This window comes from Littorina saxatilis, unplaced genomic scaffold (assembly GCF_037325665.1).
Source record: "Littorina saxatilis isolate snail1 unplaced genomic scaffold, US_GU_Lsax_2.0 scaffold_1335, whole genome shotgun sequence".
Taxonomy (NCBI): Eukaryota; Metazoa; Mollusca; class Gastropoda; order Littorinimorpha; family Littorinidae; genus Littorina; species Littorina saxatilis.
In genome coordinates, this window is record NW_027125929.1 from 3487 (window position 1) to 25000 (window position 21514).

The 21514-nt window shown below is 42.9% G+C and overlaps 1 long non-coding RNA gene across 1 annotated transcript; it reads right to left on the bottom strand.

Moving 5' to 3' along the window:
- Positions 1-2227: 2227 nt before the first annotated feature.
- Positions 2228-3695, bottom strand: LOC138954384 (uncharacterized). Its single transcript, XR_011451812.1, has 2 exons — positions 3051-3695; positions 2228-2758 (listed from the first exon to the last, which is right to left on the bottom strand). It is a non-coding gene; the product is annotated as an uncharacterized lncRNA (long non-coding RNA).
- Between the last annotated feature and the right edge of the window lie 17819 nt (positions 3696-21514).

The window sequence follows — 21514 nt, forward strand, 5'->3', positions numbered from 1 at the left end:
CCCGAACCACTATCATGTCTGCTCCTGTGTCCCGCAGACCTTCGCCCTTCACTCCGTTAACGTAAACGTTGCAGTGGGGCTGGAAATGTTTCCTGGAGCACGGAACGCAGAGTTGTGGAATTGTGCATGAGCTCGTGACGTCCCTTAACTCCTCGCTGCCAACAAAGTGTACGCCCTTCTGGTCAGCCTGTCTCTTGTGGCAGTCCTTCTTCACGTGGCCCCGCTTGTTGCAGTAGTAACACTGGATGTCAGTTCTGGAACCTGATCCTTTGTGTCCCTGATCGTCCTTGGGTCCTGAAGAACCTGAATTTCCCGATTTTCCCGGCCGTGAGCCTGAAGATTTGCCAGAGATCGCCTGGGCGTCCTCGTGTACCCTGATCCAGTCGGCTGCTTCCTGAGTAGTCTTAGGCTGGTGCTCCTGCACGAAGGTCACCACCTCAGGTCGCAGGCTGGACATCAGTTGTTCCATGACAATGAGGTCGGCAAGGTCGTTGACGGTCCAGTCCTTTTCGGCCATCTCCACCCAGCGCCGCAGGTAGAGATTAAGGCGTGCCACAAACTGATGGCTCAGCTCGCCGCTCAGCCTCTTGCTGTTACGCAGACGTCGTCTGTAGGCTTCCGCAGTCAGGTTGAAGCGCTGGAGTAACGCCTTCTTTAGTGCCTGATAGTCTCTCGCCTCGTCGTCATCCAAAGCGTTGTAGAGCTGCAATGCGCGTCCTTTCAGGCAGGTGCTAAGGCGGCTAGCCCACGTGGCCTCTTCCCACTTCTGGTCAGATGCAATGCGCTCAAACCGGCGTAAAAAATCGTCGAGCTCGTCCTTGTCATCGTCGAACGTCGGCAGTCTCGTACGGTCGGCAACAAATGTCGGCGCGCTAGCCTGAGTAAGCGTACCCTTCTCGGCCTGTAGCCTAGCTAGTTCTAGCTGGTGATCGCGATCCGCCTGTTTGTCCTGTCTGTCAAGTTCGGCCTGTCGTTCGGCCTGTCGTTCCTGTCTCTCAAGCTCGTCTTTCTTTTCTTGTCTGTCTCGTTCTCTTTCTTGTCTGTCAAGTTCGTCTTTCTCTTTCCGTTCTTGTCTGTCAAGTTCGTCTTTCTTTTCCTGCCTGTCTCGTTCTGCCTGTCGTTCCCTTTCTTGTCTGTCACGTTCATCTTTCTCTTTCTTGTCCTGTCGGTCACGTTCGGCCTGTCGTTCGGCCTGTCGTTCCCGTTCTTGTCTGTCAAGTTCGTCTTTCTTGTCCTGTCGGTCACGTTCTTCTTTTCTTGTCAGTCGCTCAAATTCTTCCTTCCGTTCTACTTCTAAGCGTTTTAGAACGCTTCGGGCTCTAACGCGTGCGTCTCGCTCAGTCGGTTGCTCACTACCAGGAGTCTCGAAAGTTATTCTCCTCGTCGGAGATCCCCCTGTAGCCATGGTTAGTTTTAGCAAAGCTTTATCACAAAAATAAGTCTAACGCGGCTATAGCTAGAACACGCGGTGATGAAATGGATACAAAAATCCAGCAACCGGAAAATGCAGAAGAAAAATCCAAACGGTGTAGAACAAAACGCGTAGCCTACTTTATGGCTGCTTTTTGCGGTGAAACAAAGCGTTTCCCACAGCCGTGGCCTACTTTATCGGCTGCTTTTTGCGGTGAAACAGAGTGTCTCCCACAGCCTTGGTTAGGACAGAAGTCCTCGGACCCTTCCCCCCCAAAATTCCAACAAAGTCAAAATATGGAGAAAAATCCAAGTAAAACAAGACGGTAGAAATGTAACCTGTTACAGAATGCGAAACAACAATGTAGAGAAAACTGAGTAAAACGAATAACAAATCCGCTAACCCCGCTCAGCTCTCTGCAACGGAAAACTCTGAACGTACAACAACAAAGATTCACAAACAAAGGAAAGGGAAGTAATCACAGTTAGCGCATACAATAACTCACAAATTACAATTTACATTTCCTGCAAGATGTGAATCGCTTAAGGTGTGGTATATGATCAAAACTATACAAAAAAGGGTAGCACCAAGCAGAAAATAAGTCGAGCACTGACGAGATTATCTGCTCTTAGTTATCCTTAATTGGTGGGTCTTTATCAGTTGGAAATTAACTGAGTAAATCCCGGCTTGGCCCCCATGTGTCACGTTTCAATATATCACTTAAGGTGATTATGAACCGGTTAATTACTACTAATTAACTAACCACACCACGATCCACTCTCGCAGTCATACAATTAAATAGAGTCAACAAAAGTATAAGTTTCAGACGCCTGTTTATGTATAAACTCGCCACCTCCCTCGAGCCTTCACTCAAAATATGTTCCTTTTACGTTCTCAACACGTAAAAAAACCCGTGATCACTGACAAAATGCCAGTAGTATATAGAAAATTATAGTAACACGCTGATCCCGTGTAAATACAGTCAAATGAGAATGTTCTGTTCAAAAGCTCTAGTTCATGCAGGGGTCTCACACCCCACGTTGTCACTACTCCAATGAAATCACAGATAAGAAAAGACAACGGTGGTCAACGGGGTGCGTAAGACACGGTGCACTTAGCTTTCTTTCTGTATGCTGGTTAGCCGGTATGCTGGTTAGCCGGGTTGCTGGTTAGCCGGTTTGCTGGTTAGCCGGTTCGCTGGTTAGCCGGTCTGCTGGTTAGCCGGTCTGCTGGTTAGCCGGTTAGCGTAGCTTCCTCAGGTCCCAGCTCCAACGTCTGCAGCTAGCAGTGCCCCGTCAAAAGGCAGCCGTGCAGCGGTTACAGGCAACCGACAGAAACGAACGAAGGCTGCAAACAGAAAGCATCGGTGCACTAAACATGTCAGCTACCCCTCACCCACCACCTTAAAACATGTCATCTTTAAATATCTCATCGAGCACGTGGGCCTGCACAAAACGGACTTTTTACAACAACAAAACAGTCATTTTCCGTCCTTCTCTCCCTATCTGCAAAAACCATATACAGATTAGTATTTTAGCGTCACAGAGAGTAAATTATGCGCTAACCTGGAAAGAACAACAGAGAGTATTTCATTCCACAAACACAGACTCATCAACAGCGTTAAATAATGATTTATTACCTCAAAAGCCTATGATTGTACTCTCATGGAAGCAAAAATCCGCTTCCTCCCTGGAACAGCCTCTGTTCGTCAACAGTGACCAAAAACGTCCAGAACCCCTTGTCGAATCCTTATGCGAAAGCCATCGCCGACGAAGGAAAGTTGACGACTTGTCCTCAGCAAAATACGTGGCAGAGAGAAGAAATAATTGGTGGAAGTTCCCTTAGAGTGCCGAATATAATACTCGGTGAAAAACCATCATACTCTAGAAACTGTGTATTAGATCCTTCCCCTTCTGCCGCTGGGTGTCAAGTGCGCCGTCCTTGTGCCTCTCTCAGACAACCTAGCCAATAACACGTGACTGACCTTGTCACAAAACCAGTCCAGCTATACACAATTCTGCCTCCCCAAGCAGAAAAAAGACACGAGAAACTCAATCCCTGAAAATCCCGTGTGCGCTGTCAGCGAAAAACCGTCAGCCCTATGACAGCAGAAACCTCCACTGTAAAACTCGTGCGCAGCAAACCCTCCGTGTTCATTGAGCACTGTCAGCAAACTCTGCTGTAGCCCAATATCACGCACAGGCGCTTTCTATCATAATCGACCAAGAACAGGCACTCCACTGAGTGACACTTTCTTGGTCTCTGTCACCCGATCGTGACAATGATGATGATGGGAAAAAAGAGAGAGAGAGAGAGAGAGAGAGAGAGAGAGAGAGAGAGATTTTACTCAACATATTTGGAATGTAAATGTACGTAAAAATAGAAAATCAATAAGGAAGCATTCACGACTAGTGTGCTTTCGGTAAAGCTTTGCATTTTTGCGTTGGTGAAAATGTAACTCGTGTTTGTGTCTACACAAAAGGAGAGAAAAGCTCCGTTCGATTGAAAACCGGGGTACCAAAGAGCGAAAAAATCATTTGTTCTAAATCACTTTTCATCGTTTTAACTGTTCCTGCTATTTGCACTTTAATAATAGCAACAGCCAAGTTACGACGTCCTATTCATTATTTGTTAATGTTAGTATGATTTTTTGTTTGACAGTTTAATTCTATTTTTACAGGTTTTTTTTATTCGAACTCGCTTTGAAACGTCTTTCCTAACCTGTAACAACGTATTGGAAAACTAGTAATAGTCGAAAAATGAATTTTTTTTTTATTCAAGCTTCACATTGGATACTTAAAAAAAATAAAAAGAAGCACTTTTGCACATAAATACGTACATTTATATAAATATCATGTAGAACAGTCACAAGGTTTACAAAATGAGACTGGCTGCGCACTTGCTTCACACATAAACATAAATAGACTCACAAATATACCCAGACGATGATGGTGTTGAAGGGGGTGGGTGTTTGGGGTTGGGGGTGGTGATGGGGCGTGGAGGGTTGGTCTTTTTCAACACTGTAAACAGGTGAAAAGCGATCAATGTTTAGATTTTAAGCTATATACATAATATATTAAGTACACAAAGGCAATATATGTACATGCTCAATATAACCACAAAATGAAAAGAAAAAGGTAAGAAATGCGGTTTTTATTGTTGTTGTGTGTGCGTGCGTGTGTGTGTGTGTGTGTGTGTGTGTGTGTGTGTGTGTGTGTGTGTGTGTGTGTGTGTGTGTGTGTGTGTGTGTGTGTGTGTGTGTGTGTGTGTGTGTGTGTGTGTGTGTGTGTGTGTGTGTGTGTACATGATGTGTTTTTTTAATTTGTGGGGAGGCAACTTCTGTTTGGAAATTGATGCTAGTTTTGTCAGCTGTGTGGGCTACGTACGTTTTTTTTCCCCCATCTGATACAGCCACCTTGTCGGCTACGCCAATAGCTGCGCTTATTTAACATTGGTAGGCTTGATTTCCACAAATAGTTTGACTCCAGAACCAAACGTTTGAAATAGTGTCACAAAATTACAAGATTACACGATTTTAGTCAGCCATAATTATGTGCTAAAACACAAAGAAGATAACTTGACATCATAATTATACGCTTGCCTTGAAGAGGAATGCAAAACGTCGTCATGCTGATTGATTAAAGGCACAGTAAGCCTCCCGTAAACCATCACTGAGCTCCCCGAGCCTCTACATACAGTGCAAGCATACTTCCATTTGAACGCTCACCGAACGGGAACATCCTGGCTGCTTTCTGTCGAGTGTGAGAAATTTTCAAACAATTTATTTTTGTGGACTATCAGAACGGACTATCGGGCGCCTCGTTTTGATACTAGACCTAACTTTTAAAATCTAAATAATAAATTGACAGCGTGTTACACAAACATTCTTAAATCATAAAAAAAAAATTTTTTTCATCAAGACAAGATCAGTACAATTCGAAGTTTTGAAAGTTTGAAAAAAGAAAAGCCCGGAAACGTGTCACGCAAAACGTCTTTCTCGTAGCAGACGACGGTTCTGCATAGCGCCAGTTCCTCTGAACGGTCAACCTCCACCGCTCTAGTTCGTGTGACTTGCAGCCGTTTGTTGCGTTTTAGATTCAGAGGAACACAATAACGTGCTATTGCAGATAAGCTTACAGCGAGTCGCATTGAACTCACAAACTGACGACTGACGACTAAATTGTGAGAAAAAAAAGGAAACTGGATCACACGGGTTCACGATGGCGCAGGGGTAAGATAAACCACGCAAAAATAAATTCTTTGAAAATTGCTCGCTCTATTTTGGATGCATTTTTAGTTTTATAATTGCGAAATATTGAATTTTGTGTTGAAAGAATTATTGAGTCTCTTTATTAAACGTAATCAGGATTTAAGAAATGTATGTTTGATAGTTGTTCACGGATATTTTGCATTTTTCTAGTTTGAGTGTGTAAAGATATTGTTTAGAATTGTTTTATTATGAAAAGTGGTCTGATAGGTTACGGATAGCTATTTTATTGCTTGTGATTGTTAGATAAAAACGTGTGTCGAATTATATGATAGCGAGTTGTATGAATTGTATGGAAGTTACACTAAGGTCCAAATCAGTTGCATTAGATGAGTTTTCCCTATTACGAATACAATTCTGTTTTTAATGAATAAGTGAGAACAGCGCCCACGGCGTGGCCCTATTTTCCTTTTCCCCCTTTCCCTTCCGCTGTGTCTGCTAGGGTCGGGCAGTAAACGCACAGCGCGCGTGCGCCAGAGTCTTGACAGGTACCTCGGAATGTACCGCGCTGTAGCTGATTAATTGTTCAAGAGTATCCCCCCTTCTCTTCCTTCCTCTTCCCTTGTCCTTCGTTCCTTCCCCCTCCTTATCACGCTCAATTAGGAGGCGGAACCGATTAAAATGTTTAGGTATACACGCAGGCGATGATGATAATAAATACTCTTTTCCCTTCTGATTAGACATTGTACTTGTATTTTTGGAATGAGTCACTGAGTAGACAAGGTATTTGTTTACAGTCAGCATGGTGTAGCCTGAGCGAGCTGTTCACACAGGAGATGTCGACCGTGACCGACAGGAAATTGTCCTGAGGTGTGTGAGGTTATCCCATTTTTAATTACGTTTACACTGGATTTTGTTCTTATTCCTCACATGTTATTATTGTATTATATTATGTTATGCCTATATTGTATTGGACTTTAATTGTTGTCACCGTATGATTCATTTGATTCATGTATATATTCCTATGGGAAGGCCTGCAGTGCATTCTGCTATTGTCTATTTTATCTATGTTTATGTTGAGGCATTCCTTTGTTAAATGCCTTATTATTTGCTACAGTATCACTACTGTTGATACTCTGATTTTTTTGTTGAACAACTAACTGTTTTGATTTGACTTTGTATGTATTATATCTGCAGAAGAATATAATCAATGTACTCAATATAATCAATGTATTGTTTTGTGGTCATTTTACTCATTATTGTGTATTATGATTACAGGCTGTAAAATAAAAGAAGAATAAGAAGATGGGAGTTTGAGTTCGCCACCCTCCGCCTATCTCCCCTTCTGCCTCTTCTGTTTCTGTTGGCCAGCTGGTCACAGAAAATGGCGTCGCCTAGTAGAATGTTCTCAAGCGGCGAGTGTTTAAATGAAAGGGTGTTTGTACTGTGTGTAAAAGCCTGACAGTGTCTGTGATGGTTTACGGGAGGCTGACCGTGCCTTTAAGCTAAGTATCTATATTGTGTCGGCACACAAATGTTACTATCCGCAGTTGGGATTCCTTGGAGCAGAAACTGTAATCAAAACCAATATGAAGTCCTTTGGGATATTTGTATGACGTACTATACCACTAAGACCAAACATCAGGGTTACATGAGTGCTCTTGTAGCCGTCACAAGTCAATAGCAAGGGTCAAGAAGCGTTTTACGTACGGAAGTTCTTCGTTTTTTTTCACGAAACACGCACGTAAGTGCGAAACAAAATGGCGCAAAGAAAATATTCCGCATCGAGAGGGAACTGTATTGCACAAGTGCTCAATTCCAACCGTTATTTCCTCCAGTTTCAAAGAACATTTTCCAACCTTATGTTGCACTACCTAATACCTAAGCAATTGAAAATATTTGCGCTAGGCTGAAAGTCGAAAGCGACGTTTCTGTTTGTAGTCAAAGGAACAGTCCTCCCCATGTAAACGACTAGGACTACCACCTGAGATCTGGCTTATAGGCGTTTTAAATGAGATAAAACCATCTTTCCACTGGAAACTATAACAACATTAAACAGCCTTGGTGCTTTCTGAGGAGAATGAGTTGTTTCCCAGGAAACTGTTCCATTAAATTGTTACGTTATGTCTTTTTGCGCGTTCTTTTGTTCGTGATTGTGCTATGTGACTACCTCTCAAAAGCGACCACCCGCCCAGAACGGCCACTCCCAAAGATCCGTGACGAGTTTATCTTCTCTATAACTCACCTCTCCATAGCGACCACCTGTCTTTAACGGCCACTTTTGTCCTGTCCCTCGGCTGATCGCTATGGACAGGTTCGACTGTAGCTTTCGCCGGTGTGTCAATAAAAGCTTTGTTAGAGTTGAAGTCAACTCTGATGAATCGAAAGAGGTGCTTCTATAAAATAAAAATGCTAATGACGGATGTACAATTAATGGACTTTCTATTGTGCAGTCGGTAGCTTGGACTGTTGCTAAGAGACCCGAAGACTCTCTTTGCAAAATAGTGTGCTTTGTACAGGCGTGAAGTTGCTGCGTCTTAATAAATAAAAATCGTCAAGGGGAGTTACACGAAGCAGATGTGAAGCCATACGATTTTTGGCAGTCGTTGTCTTTTCTGGGTGTTCTTCCGATGTGCCTCTGAGGTACGTTTTTGAGTCAATTGTTGTTCTGATACTTACGAAATGTATGTTGATTATACAAAGTAATGCGAGTTTTCTCTGCATGTATCTGTTTTAAATGCCTAACTGCCCCCTCCTCCCCCCTCTCTCTGTCTTTGTCTTTGTCTCTGACTCTGCCCAATTCTCTCTCTCTCTCTCTCTCTCTCTCTCTCTGTCTTCTGTCTGTCTGTCTGTCTCTCTCTGTCTCTGTCTCTCTCTCTGTCTCTCTCTGTCTCTCCCTGACGCTAAACAAGGCTGTCTTTATGTACAAAGTAATTAACAATAATGTTCCTGGATATTTAAAATCACATTTCAGACATGCCACAAAAAGATATGGGTCCCAGAACCTGATTCCCCCCATCCCTCGTCTAGACTTGTATAAGTCAAGTTTAGCCTTCTCAGGAGCATCTCTATGGAATTCCATACCCCTACCCCTCCGAAATGCCTCTTCTGTGAAAACGTTTAGGCGCCAGTTTCATTCCCGCTTAATGGGTAAATAGAACACTTTTCATGTCTGATTTTTTAGTGCTTTTTACATTTAGTCAAGTTATGTTTGTATTTTGATTTGTTCTTTATGTGTAAGTATTGATAATGATATACATGCGAATGATTGGGACAATTCCTCCCCACATTTGTTTTTTTCCTTTTGTTATTAGTTGTTTTGGATGTTTATATGCAATGCATTATTGCAACAATGCTGCAATTTCCACACTACATGTTTTTCCCATTTTTGAATGTGTATACAAAACCATAACCCTTTTCTTATTACTATTTACATTATATACGTCTGTAAGTAACAATAACCTTGTCAATTTTACTATCTATATTATGTGCGTCTGTATTAAGTGTTTGTATAAGGGACAGGTTGTAAGATTAGGCTTTGCCTAAAACCTCTATCCTTTGGTAATAAAGTTCAGTTTCAGTTTCAGTTTCAGTTTCAGTTTCTCTCTCTCTCTCTCTCTCTCTCTCTCTCTCTCTCTCTCTCTCTCTCTCTCTCTCTCTCTCTCTCTCTCTCTCTCTCTCTCTCTCTCTCTCGCTTCCATCCAGTCTCACTATTTAGCGCGCTAACAACCTCAACACCCAATCGGTGGAAAGCAATTTTTCAAGGCACGATTGAAAAAACACACTGTAATGATGATTTTATACTATTTTTTTCTCTCCGTAAAACGAACTAACATAACAAAACTAAAAAGAAGCAGAATAAAGTTAACGATTAAGAAGAAAGTAATATAAAGTACTGAAATGAAATGAAATAAAGTGGAATAAGATAAAGTAAAGTAAGCTGAGGCTACAGTGACGAAATGCTAAGATAAACATTCGCTTAAGCCCAGGTCCCACTGCGACGAATTTTGACGGCGAACTACAACGATTTGGGATTCGTGGAGAAAATCGCCGAGGTCGTTGTGGTTCGTATTACTTCGTTCTTGATCGCAATCATTCGTGGCAAACATCGTTTTGGCAAAATCGTGGTAACTCGTTGCGGTTCGCCAAAATATTCGTGATAGGGGGACCTAAGCTTAAGGATGAACATTCGGAGAAGCTAAGGTCCCAATATCACAAATAGTTTGGTGAACCACACGAATGCCTGCGAAAAATCGCCCGAACAAGAACGAAGTAATACGAACCACAACGACCTCGCCGTCAAAATTCGTCACAGTGGGACCTGGGCCGCTTTAGCTTCATTTTCAGATGGCGAAGAAGATGACGACAACAGTTCCGCTCGGCGTACTGCTGGTCCTTGCTGTCTGCACCTCGATGTCAAGTGAGTGTATTGTGCTCTTGTTTCTGTATTGTTTCTTTGTATTTGTGTATGTTCGTTTCGTGTTTCGTTATTTTTGCTCGTCTTATGGCTTGATGGTTTCTTGCTTGATTGTTCGGTTTGGTTATCATGGCTTCATTGTTTGTTTGTGTATCTTTCTGTGCTTGTCTGATTGTTTGTCGTAGTTGAGTTTGCTGTATTTTTATTTGTATTTCATTTTAACTTTTGTGATTATTCGGGTGGGAGAGAGAGAGGGGTGGTGGGGGGGGGGGGGGGGGGGGGGTTATTCGTGCCAAAATATTTCAACCAAGCGCCTTCTTTTCTTTTTTTCTTTTTCTTTTTTTTTAGCCTCACATATGGGGTTTTTTCTTTGCTCAAAACATTTGTTTTTCCTTTTTCCTTTTTATTTTTTTAGTCTTACGCTATCACATCACATTTTGTTCCTTGCTTTATACTCACTCCTAATACATTTCAAAACTACGATACCGAGTTACGAGAAGGACATTTTTTACCAACAACAACATGTACACCAACAACAAGAAAAAGTGTGGTGTGTGTTCAGACAGTTTTACATAATATACATGTAACGCAACATGGCTAGTCCTGAAGATTGTATCCTTCGTTCATTGGCCTGGAAGCAAACAGTTGTTGAAATGCACAGTCTTCCCGGTGTAAACATATCTACTCACCATCTCAGATCTGCTCAGATTTTCCTATGGGATAAGACCGTACCTTCAAGTTTGTTTGTTTGTTTGTTTGTGTGTTTGTTTGTTTGTTTGCTTAACGCCCAGCCGACCACGAAGGGCCATATCAGGGCGGTGCTGCTTTAACATATAACGTGCGCCACACACAAGACAGGAGTCGCAGCACAGGCTTCATGTCTCACCCAGTCACATTCTTCTGATACCGGACCAACCAGTCCTAGCACTAACCCCATAATGCCAGACCCCAGGAGGAGCAGCCACTAGATTGCCAATTTTAAAGTCTTAGGTATGACCCGGCCGGGGTTCGAACCCACGACCTCCCGATCACGGGGCGGACGCCTTACCACTAGGCCAACCGTGCCGGTGTACCTTCAAGTGGACACATACCAAAAATCTGCGAAATTGACGAAATAACTACTTCAAGGACGCTAGTCGCTTTTTGTGAAATTAATTCATCAACAAAATCTCAATCTACAGAAGAAGCAGTCAGACTGTTGGTTTTTGGTATACGTTTACGTGGAGGAATGTTCTTAACCTATGTAAAAGTCTGACCACATATGAGATAGTGGGCCGAACTGTCTTTACAGATAGGACTGTGTCTAACATTCTACTATAAGGTCTCATTTAAATCACACACATTTATTTTGCTTTCCTCTAAGGTGCTCAGGGTGGAAAAGAATTCTACCTGGCTTTTATGGAATGGCACCCTTTCCAGTATCCAAACCTACGGTCAATGGCAGTCTCTCTGACCAACCCTCACAATGCTTCTGTTCAGGTAAAACATGATACCCTTTTTAACCAACAGTGATAGTTCATCTTTTCGTATAAAACATGCTATTCTGAACCCAAATAAATAATATGTTTGGGTAAAAACTCATTACTCTGTTTGACCAGCTCTAATAAATCATCTTCTCAGGTTAAAAAAAATCACTTTGTTTGACCAATCCTAGCAGTTCATCTGTTCGGGTAAAACATCCTACTTTCTTTTAACAGCTTTTGTTTAATTAACCTGTTCAGTTAAAACATGCCACTCTTTTTTTACAAACGCTTACAAACAGTCTGTTACTCTGCCACTGCTTATATATTCTTGCAATTTCATTATCGTTATCACTTACTTACTTGCTTTCGTATTTACTTCTTAGCTCTTTGTGGAGCAAAAGACCTCAACAATAGATGATGTTCGGAAATGACGCTGTCAGGTTTTTACGGGTTGTGGAAAAGTTGGTTTCCATTGTTTGCATAGGAACACTGGGGCAATGCCACGTGTAGATTGCCTTATTGTTTCTATGGGAAAGAAAACAAGGGAAAACAAGAGGCGAAGCCTTCAAGGCTCACGTAAGAAATCGACAAACAGTAACACAAACTCAATCACTCCGTCACACACACACACACACACAAACACACACACACACACTCACACACACACACACACACACACACACACACACACACACACACACACACACAGAAAGAGCATAGGTGAAACGTGCAAGAAAGCGAGACACTAGATCTAGATCTGTCTGTCTGCATGTAGCCTACTTACAGGGACACGACTGCCAACTAGTCTCGGCCCGCTCAAAAAAACAATGACCGAGACTTTCAGTAATTCCATCGCGTGACGTCTAACCCTCTTACGTCATAATGTGACGTCAATGTAATGTTACGTCTTCAAATGTTAGAGTTTCTACCACATACATGAGTTGTTCTTTGCTACTGGTCACAAGTGGGGGTCAGCTCACACGGACGCATTTTTTCAATACAGTCTAGGTGAGAAACTGGTCACAAAGCACCCAGTACATGCCAGAGAGATAGGAGAATCGGCACAATCAAAGAAAATATCAAAATCATTCGATAGATATGGAAATATTAAGATTTACTGTGAAAATACTAGCAACAAGAGGCGAAGCCTTCAAGGCTCACGTAAGAAATCGACAAACAGTAACACAAACTCAATCACTCCGTCACACACACACACACAAACACACACACACACACACACACACACACACACACACAGCGTCACACACACACACACACACACACAGAAAGAGCATAGGTGAAACTGTGCAAGAAAGCGAGACACTAGATCTAGATCTGTCTGTCTGCATGTAGCCTACTTACAAGGACACGACTGCCAACTAGTCTCGGCGCGCTCAAAATAATAATGACCGAGACTGTCAGTACTTCCTTCGCGTGACGTCTAACCCTCTTACGTCATAATGTGACGTCAATGTAATGTGACGTCTTCAAATGTTAGAGTTTCTACCACAGACATACACACGCACAGACGCACGCACGCACGCACGCACGCACGCACGCACGCACAGACAGACAAAGTTACGATCGCATAGGCTACACTTACGTGAGCCAAAAATGGCGTACAAATATGGGAACGCACACTTGGTGCGTCTTTGAAGACTTACCTCCCGTTCTGTGTTGTTGATAATAGTCGTGTTTGTGCTGTTTTTGTTGAAATAGTATCTAATAAAACTGATGCAGTTCTTGAAATGTTGCAAATTATTGTTGTCTTTGTGAAATGCGAGAGTGTTCTGAGGCGTAATCTGCATACGGCTGATGTCCCACATAGGGTACCCCACTTCCATCAGCGTATCACTCCAAATGAGCTTCATAGCAGAAAAGCAGATACACTACCAAAACACTGCATAACAGATCTACAAGTCTGAGCCAGAATCATTGAAATTTACTTTCTGTATAAAATATTGCAATCAAATTTGTTCACGCCGTCACACAAATAACGCAGGTTACCCTCGCCTTCGATTCAAAGTAACTCCAATCTGACTGAATTACCATCGAAACGCAGATGACGAACTGATTCACCACACATTTGTGGTGTTTTACACACAAATTTCAACTGTGTTGTTTCGCGATAAATAGCCATAAACAAACAAATGTGGCGCCGTCACGTCGCCTCGGAAGGAATAACGCAGGTGACCAAGACTTGTTTCCGATACCTGTCTGATTAAAATCATCGTTTTTTTCACGAATGACGGCTCTTTGGCAGATCTGGTGAGTTGGAAACTGTCTATGAATGTTTCATTTAATGTCAAATGCGTACATTCTTGTCGATATTGTTACCTTTGGGCTCATAAATTAAGTCAATCGTCGTGTTGTCCGAAAGTGACTTTTGTCAGCATAGAACTTACTGTGCTTTGATCATTGCCTGAGAAGAATCTTCCGATGACACTAGTTCATTTCACTACGCGACTGCAGATCTGCAAGGAAACTTATGGCAGGGGAAATAAGCTTAACTGAAGACGAATAAGCGGAGTAACTGTTCTTCAACGGATTGCTCTCACTGATCTAAATATTTAGATCTTGTCGTCTGCTAGTCTGCTAGTAAGTAGTCTTCGGTCGTGTGAAAGTCACATCTATTTCGACTGTGTGCATCGATCCGTGTAGTGAAATGTTGATCTTTGATGATTTGGCAACATAACTTCGCTAAATGTGCTTCGAGTGTATCTCCCCGTTAACCGCATTTGAAAACGTCTTACCATGTTTCGACAGCCCAGACGGGGAGGATCCTCGATAGCTCACAGGGTATATAATGTTTTCCGCCGTTTTTTGAAGAATCCTTTCAAATTTGCTATTCCAAAAGTACCCTATGACACGACTCGAGTGGCAAAGAACATTCTCTGCAATTCCTGTCTCAGTCCGTGCAGCCGTTTCGGGTCCTATCGTCATCATACAAACATACACACAGACACACAAGAACCATCTTTAAAAGTTAGATTATGCAGGAACCATGTGAACCAGTGATTTTTTCTTATGTACAACAGATACTACAGTATTTCTGCTTTATGAAAAGCAATATTTCAAAAACAAAACTAGAGATTTGAATTTTGACCACTTTTCCCCCTTTCTGTCACCAGTACTGAAGAACAACTCAAATACATACGCACAGACAGACAAAAGTTAGCATCGCATAGGCTACACTTACGTGAGCCAAAAAGGGAATGCAACTCTTCCACAACAACCGACAGTTATTTCCAGAATTCGTCTCTTGTCCTCCATTTCCACCGGTCTCTAGCTGTGTTTGTTGCCGTCTCCAAGGTTTGAACGGTGGCTTTATCATTATAATTACTTTACTTTTTTTCTCAGGCTTATATAGACTTTATAGGCCTTACGGAGCCGCAACAGGTAAGGACACTGGCAGGTGGCGAATTTGTCACACTGGAGTTGACTCATGACGTCAGCATGGACAGTGGCAGCGGCAAATACCAGAAAAGTGTCCGCATTTCCAGTAGTGACGACATCTTTGTTCAGGCTAACCCTGAATACAATCAACCCGGTGTGACTGGTTCTGCTTCCGGGTAAGCTCAACAACGACTCATTACTTTACTTCGTTTTGTAAACATTGTTATTCTTTTAATACAAAACATTTTACACACAAAAATGACCACCACCAATTTCACTCACTGTTACAGAAACGCACACAACTGGAAAATCTATATTATAAAATGGCACTTTTTTTTAAGCAAAGTAAGGCGGATAAACAACAAGAGAGAGAAGAGGTGTAGTGTAATAGGGGGTGGGGAAGGGTGGGGGCAAGGGGTGGGGAATTTGTTGTTGTTGTTGTTTGTTTGCTTAACGCCCAGCCGAACACGAAGGGCCATATCAGGGCGGTGCTGCTTTGACATATAACGTGCGCCACACACAAGACAGAAGTCGCAGCACAGGCTTCATGTGTCACCCAGTCACATTATTCTGACACCGGACCAACCAGTCCTAGCACTAACCCCATAATGCCAGACGCCAGGCGGAGCAGCCACTAGATTGCCAATGTTAAAATCTTAGGTATGACCCGGCCGGGGTTCGAACCCACGACCTCCCGATCGCGGGGCGGACGCCTTACCACTAGGCCAACCGTGCCGCTGGGGGGGGGGGGGGATGGATGATGATGATGATGATGATGATGATGATGGATGATGGATAATTGATGATTGATAATGATGATGATGATGATGATCATTGATGATCATTGATGATTAATGATTGATGATGATGATGATGATGGTGATGGTGATGATGATGATGATGATGATGATGGTGGAATTTTATTTTTCAAGGATAGAGGTTAAATGCTACGCCTTTTCTTACAACCTGTTTTTACAACAATATAAACAAAAGTTTTAATAATTTACAAACAAAAAAGTAAACAAAGAACCAAACAGAGAGAGAGAGAGAGAGTGAGAGAGAGAGAGAGAGAGAGAGACAGACAGACAGACAGACAGACAGACAGACAGACAGAGAGAGGCAGAGAGAGACAGAGACAGAGAGACAGACAGGGAGAGAGAGAGAGAGAGAGAGAGAGAGAGAGAGGGGCCAGATAGACAGGCAGACAGACACATGGCGAGAAGGGTCATTCTAGAATACAGATACCTCACAAGGAAATTCAATGTCATTGTATTATCTAAAGCTGAAATTGAAATTGTGCAGATTTGCAGTTCTCCCAACCCATCTCCTGACTTCTGATTACATAGTGGCTACACATTGTAATACCAAAAAGTGTGTCTTAGCCGTTACTTCTGTAGAAGACGGAAATACGGTTCAAGTCAACTTTCAACTCACCTCAAGTACAAATGCCAAGGCCGGTTACGGCGATATTCTCTATGGGGACGACAGTGTACTCTATGAAAGGTAGGCAGGGGTTTATTGAATATTGTGTTTGGGTAATAGACCAATATACATAAACCTAGTTCAAAGCAGATGTATGTATTGTGAACATAGAGAATACTACATGGCTGGCTGTGTCGTACGAGATTTACACGAGGTTTTTCTTTAAATATTGAACTGCGAGCAAAAGCGAGCTGTTCACTATTTGAAAAACTAACGAGTGTAAATCTGGTACGAAACAGCAAGTCGTGTAGTATTCTGTTTATTCTACATACTGTACTGCTTCTTTTGGAACCTCAATCTCTTCCAAAGCCTCCTGCAATCTCTTACGTCAAAGCAAAGAAACATGACTCTTGAAAGTGTAGCGTGACGTGTTAGTTCTAAAACTTCATCCAGGGGAATTAGCAGCCCTTTTTTTTGCTTCTCCATAATGACGTTTGTCTCGGTGACTTTGGCATCATAAGCAGTGGAAAAACAGGTCCCTGCCAGACTAGCTTCACATGACCTCATTTTCAATATTATACACACGTGTGGTTTGAACGTTATTATTATGTAATGAGTGGTCTCTCTCACGTATTTAGGATAATTACTTTTTCGCCATTTGGCTTCTCCATATCCTGTCATTTCTCATGTCTCCGATGCAACTGAACAGAAATGTAAAGAATAAAGTTTTTCTCTGTGAGTTTGTTATATCAGCTGTAGAAATTTACTTGTAAGGTCACCGCCAGGCCTCGCATGTGTGGGTATCATATATCATTCAATGTACTAACCCAGGTCAAATAAAAGTGCGACATTTTTGTATCCAAACTAAAAACAAAAATCATTCCCGTGTCATTTCTTTCAAACTTTCTATGCCATTTAAGGCACATAACCTGGCTACATGGCACCCCTCTCTACATTTAAGGCACATAACCTGGCTACATGGCACCCCTCTCTACATTTAAGGCACATAACCTGGCTACATGGCACCCCTCTCTACATTTAAGGCACACAACCTGGCTACATGGCACCCCTCTCTACATTTGAGGCACACAACCTGGCTACATGGCACCCCTCTCTACATTTGAGGCACACAACCTGGCTACATGGCACCCCTCTCTACATTTAAGGCACATAACCTGGCTACATGGCACCCCTCTCTACATTTGAGGCACATAACCTGGCTACATGGCACCCCTCTCTATATTTAAGGCACACAACCTGGCTACATGGCACCCCTCTCTACATTTAAGGCACATAACCTGGCTACATGGCACCCCTCTCTACATTTAAGGCACACAACCTGGCTACATGCCACCCCTCTCTACATTTGAGGCACACAACCTGGCTACATGCCACCCCTCTCTACATTTAGGGCACACAACCTGGCTACATGGCACCCCTCTCTACATTTAAGGCACACAACCTGGCTACATGCCACCCCTCTCTACATTTGAGGCACACAACCTGGCTACATGGCACCCCTCTCTACATTTAAGGCACACAACCTGGCTACATGGCACCCCTCTCTACATTTGAGGCACACAACCTGGCTACATGGCACCCCTCTCTACACTTCCTGTGTCAACTGTTCCGTGCAGCCAATTTATCTGCTCACCTACTCCTCAGATTTGACTCGACTTGCATTTTCAAAATCTACTTGCATTTCACAAATCTGAAACACCCGTGAATATATATTTGATTATTTATGCAGGACTTGTTCTTGTTAATGTGGATACTGGTTATTGCAGTCTGGATAAAGGCGAGACGATTCAAGTGACGTGTACTGTGTGTGACATGACGGGTACGTGGGTGACGTCATCCAAAAAGGTCGCTGTGTTTGCCGGGGGTACATTCACAAAGGTAAGCATTTAACTGAATGGAAGCATTCCGGGAATAACTCTGTTGGGGTTGATATGGCCTGTGGAAGAGTTGTAGGTATTTCATAAAAGTGAGGCAGGCTATCTATTTTCATTTACTGTATCACCCCATTCCTGCGAAATTCGGGTCGCCTCCTCTCAGTGGAAAGCCATATTTATCCCATGACCTGCCTCTTTGTCTCTGTTAGCTGAGGAGGTGATTATTCTGAATTATCCATCGCAACCATATGGATTATCCATCACAACCGAGTCTCGATCTCAACTGTCATTGGTCATTGTCTTTGATTTCAGAGTACAATTGAATAATTTATAGAGGTCATCTGCATATTCAGAGTTTACAGATGGACTACTTTTTTTCAAAATACGACTGAAATATTTTATGGTGTCAAAGTCAATATCACGTATAGGTACAGGCCTACATGTGTCAATATTGAGAAAATAAAGAATACTTCATACGATACGCACATTCTGCATGGATTTAAAGAGCGGAGTCGAGATATTTCGCTGGCTGAAGCGACTGCATGGTCAAAGGCATGTTCAACGAGTATCGCGAGTGGGATCAAGGGACGATACTCCCTAATTTTTACACAGACAGCCATCTACACAGAACCATGTGAGAGAGATAGAGAGAGAGAGAGAGAGAGAAAGAGAGAGAGAGAGAGAGAGAGAGAGAGAGAGAGAGAGAGAGAGAGAGAGAGAGAGAGAGAGAGAGCAATCAAAACACAACCCAGTCACCTGGTAGTTCGAAAACTCAATCTGAAACTGACATCGATTGTCGAAGGCATGCCTGCGGTGCATAACTCTGGAAAAGTTGTCGTAGCTGGGAACCCGTTGAGATCCATTCCAACGCCCAAAAAATTATCAGAAGACTCACCATGAAGTCAAATCAAACGTTAGGTTTTCTCATTTGGTTATTTGCTTTGGCTTTAAGTGTATTGCTTCGATTGATAGCTGAATCTGCTTGCAACCGTGCTGTTCAAGACTGTTTGAACTGTCGTCTGCTAGACGGGCTTGTGTGAATCCGAGTCGAGTCAACTGCGGGGTTCAGCGACAAATGAGGGAGTGGCACCAAAATGAAAAGAAGAAGACGAAAAGAAGTTGGAGATACAGTTAAGATATATGGGGAAGAGAAGAGGATGTGAGGTGTTAGATGTATCCAACCTTAGGTGTTCAAACTCAAGACCGGGACAAAGTAGAAAGCGATGTACCGCGACCGACTCTCAGTGCCGACATACAACTTCCAAGCTTTATTGCTTAACGTCTACAACAGGCGAAGTATTGAAGCTTTGGCTCACCTAAACCCGACGACTGAATATGTAAGTAATCCACGTGTGAAAACCAAAACAGAACAGCGCAATGACAGCCAACATTTCTATCCCCGACTGACAAACCGTGAGTAACACTGCATGCAAACTGACTTGGGTCAACGATCAAACCAGCACGGCCCGAACTGAATTTGTTGCGCTGCCATTATCGTGCGCAATTCTGGTAAAAATATAAACCCGGTATGCCGAATTGAGTATAACGAAAGCCGATGTCAAATATACACAGGGATATTTTAAAATGACTTTCAAAATGTAAAAGCAGATAGCAGACCTTTTTATAAGCAATATGAATGACTGAATGTCCACATACAAGTCGAATGACGCCGTCCATTATGCTGACAAATGGGAAAAAGCTTTGCGCTTGAATTCACTGACATGAGTTTCGACTGCGGAGGGTTTTGGCAAGCTGAAAACAGGCACGGGCAGGTTTTAGTGGAAAAAGTAAGAGTATTTAATGAAAACGTCGGAATAATGGGATAAATAGCTTACACACCTCGTCCTGAATATCTTGCATATTTTCCCTCGGGTCGATTTTCAGGTATTACCTCGCCAAAGGCTCGGTAATACCTGAAAATCGCCCCTCGGGAAAATATGCAAGATAATCAGAACTCGGAGTGTGTAACCTATATATATCATTGCGAATTACCAGTGAAGACACAGCGTCGGCGACAATAAACTCCGATCTGCGTGTTCTTGAAAGAAAGAAAAAAAAACCATGTCTGCACAGTGCCTACTCGATATCACGCAGTTGTCTTCCGAAAACATGCTCATTTGGGAGCTCATTGTCTACTGCAATGACAACGGCGTGTATCCACTGGTAATTTCCACTGAGAGCCTACATAGTTAGCTTGCCTCATCGTCAAGAAATACAACACATCCACAACCCGTGACACAGTTATTTCCAAACAGTTTCTTCAAAACATAGCTCAGGGCGGGGAAATATCTCAGTCAGTAGCGGTGCTTCTTCTTCTTCTTCTTCTTCTTCTTCTTCTTCTTCTGCGTTCGTGGGCTGAAACTCCCAAATACACTCGAGGTTTGTTTTGCACGAGTGGAATTTTACGTGTATGACCGTTTTTTACCCCGCCATTTAGGCAGCCATACGCCATTTTCGGAGGAAGCATGCTGGGTATTTATGTGTTTCTATAACCCACTGAACTCTGACATGGATTACAGGATCTTTTTCGTGTGCACTTGGTCTTGTGCTTGCGTGTACACACGAGGGTGTTCGGACACCGAGGAGAGTCTGCACAGAAAGTTGACTCTGAGAAATAAATCTCTCGCCGAACGTGGGGACGAACTCACGCTGACAGCGGCCAACTGGATACAAATCCAGCGCGCTACCGACTGAGCTACATCCCCGCCCAGTGCTGGCTTCAAAACCAGTTGTCACTATCGGCGTGGGTTCGATCCCCACGTTCGGCGAGGGACTTATTTCCCAGAGTCAACGTTGTGCAGACTCTCCTCGGTGACCGAGCACCCCCGTGTGCACGCATGCGCACGATAAAAACCCAAGTCCACAGCGAAAGTCTCAGGGCTTGGAAACACGCATGCAGGAAAAAGAAGAAATAAATGGGCAGCACAGTATACTGTTTGGCAGCTCGCTTTCCCTGATGAGAAAGAAGCCTGAATTTCCATGATGGTAACCTCACAGGACTATAATTATGAACTCTTATCCTTGTCTTATCCTATCCTATTAGCGCGAGAGATCAGCTTTTGTCATTGTGTCCCTTGCGGTTGGCATAGTCGTTTGTGTCTGCGGTTGTTGTAATAATAATAATAATACGAGAATTTATAACGCGCACATATCTCACCACAAGGCGACTCAAGGCGCACATGCAATGTTATATATGTACTTAAAAGAAGTAAAAACATGTTAAAAAAAAAATTGGCTTGAAAAGGTAAATACGTCTTTAGCAAAAAATCGACACGTTGGTAAATGACTCCACACTGTAAACCA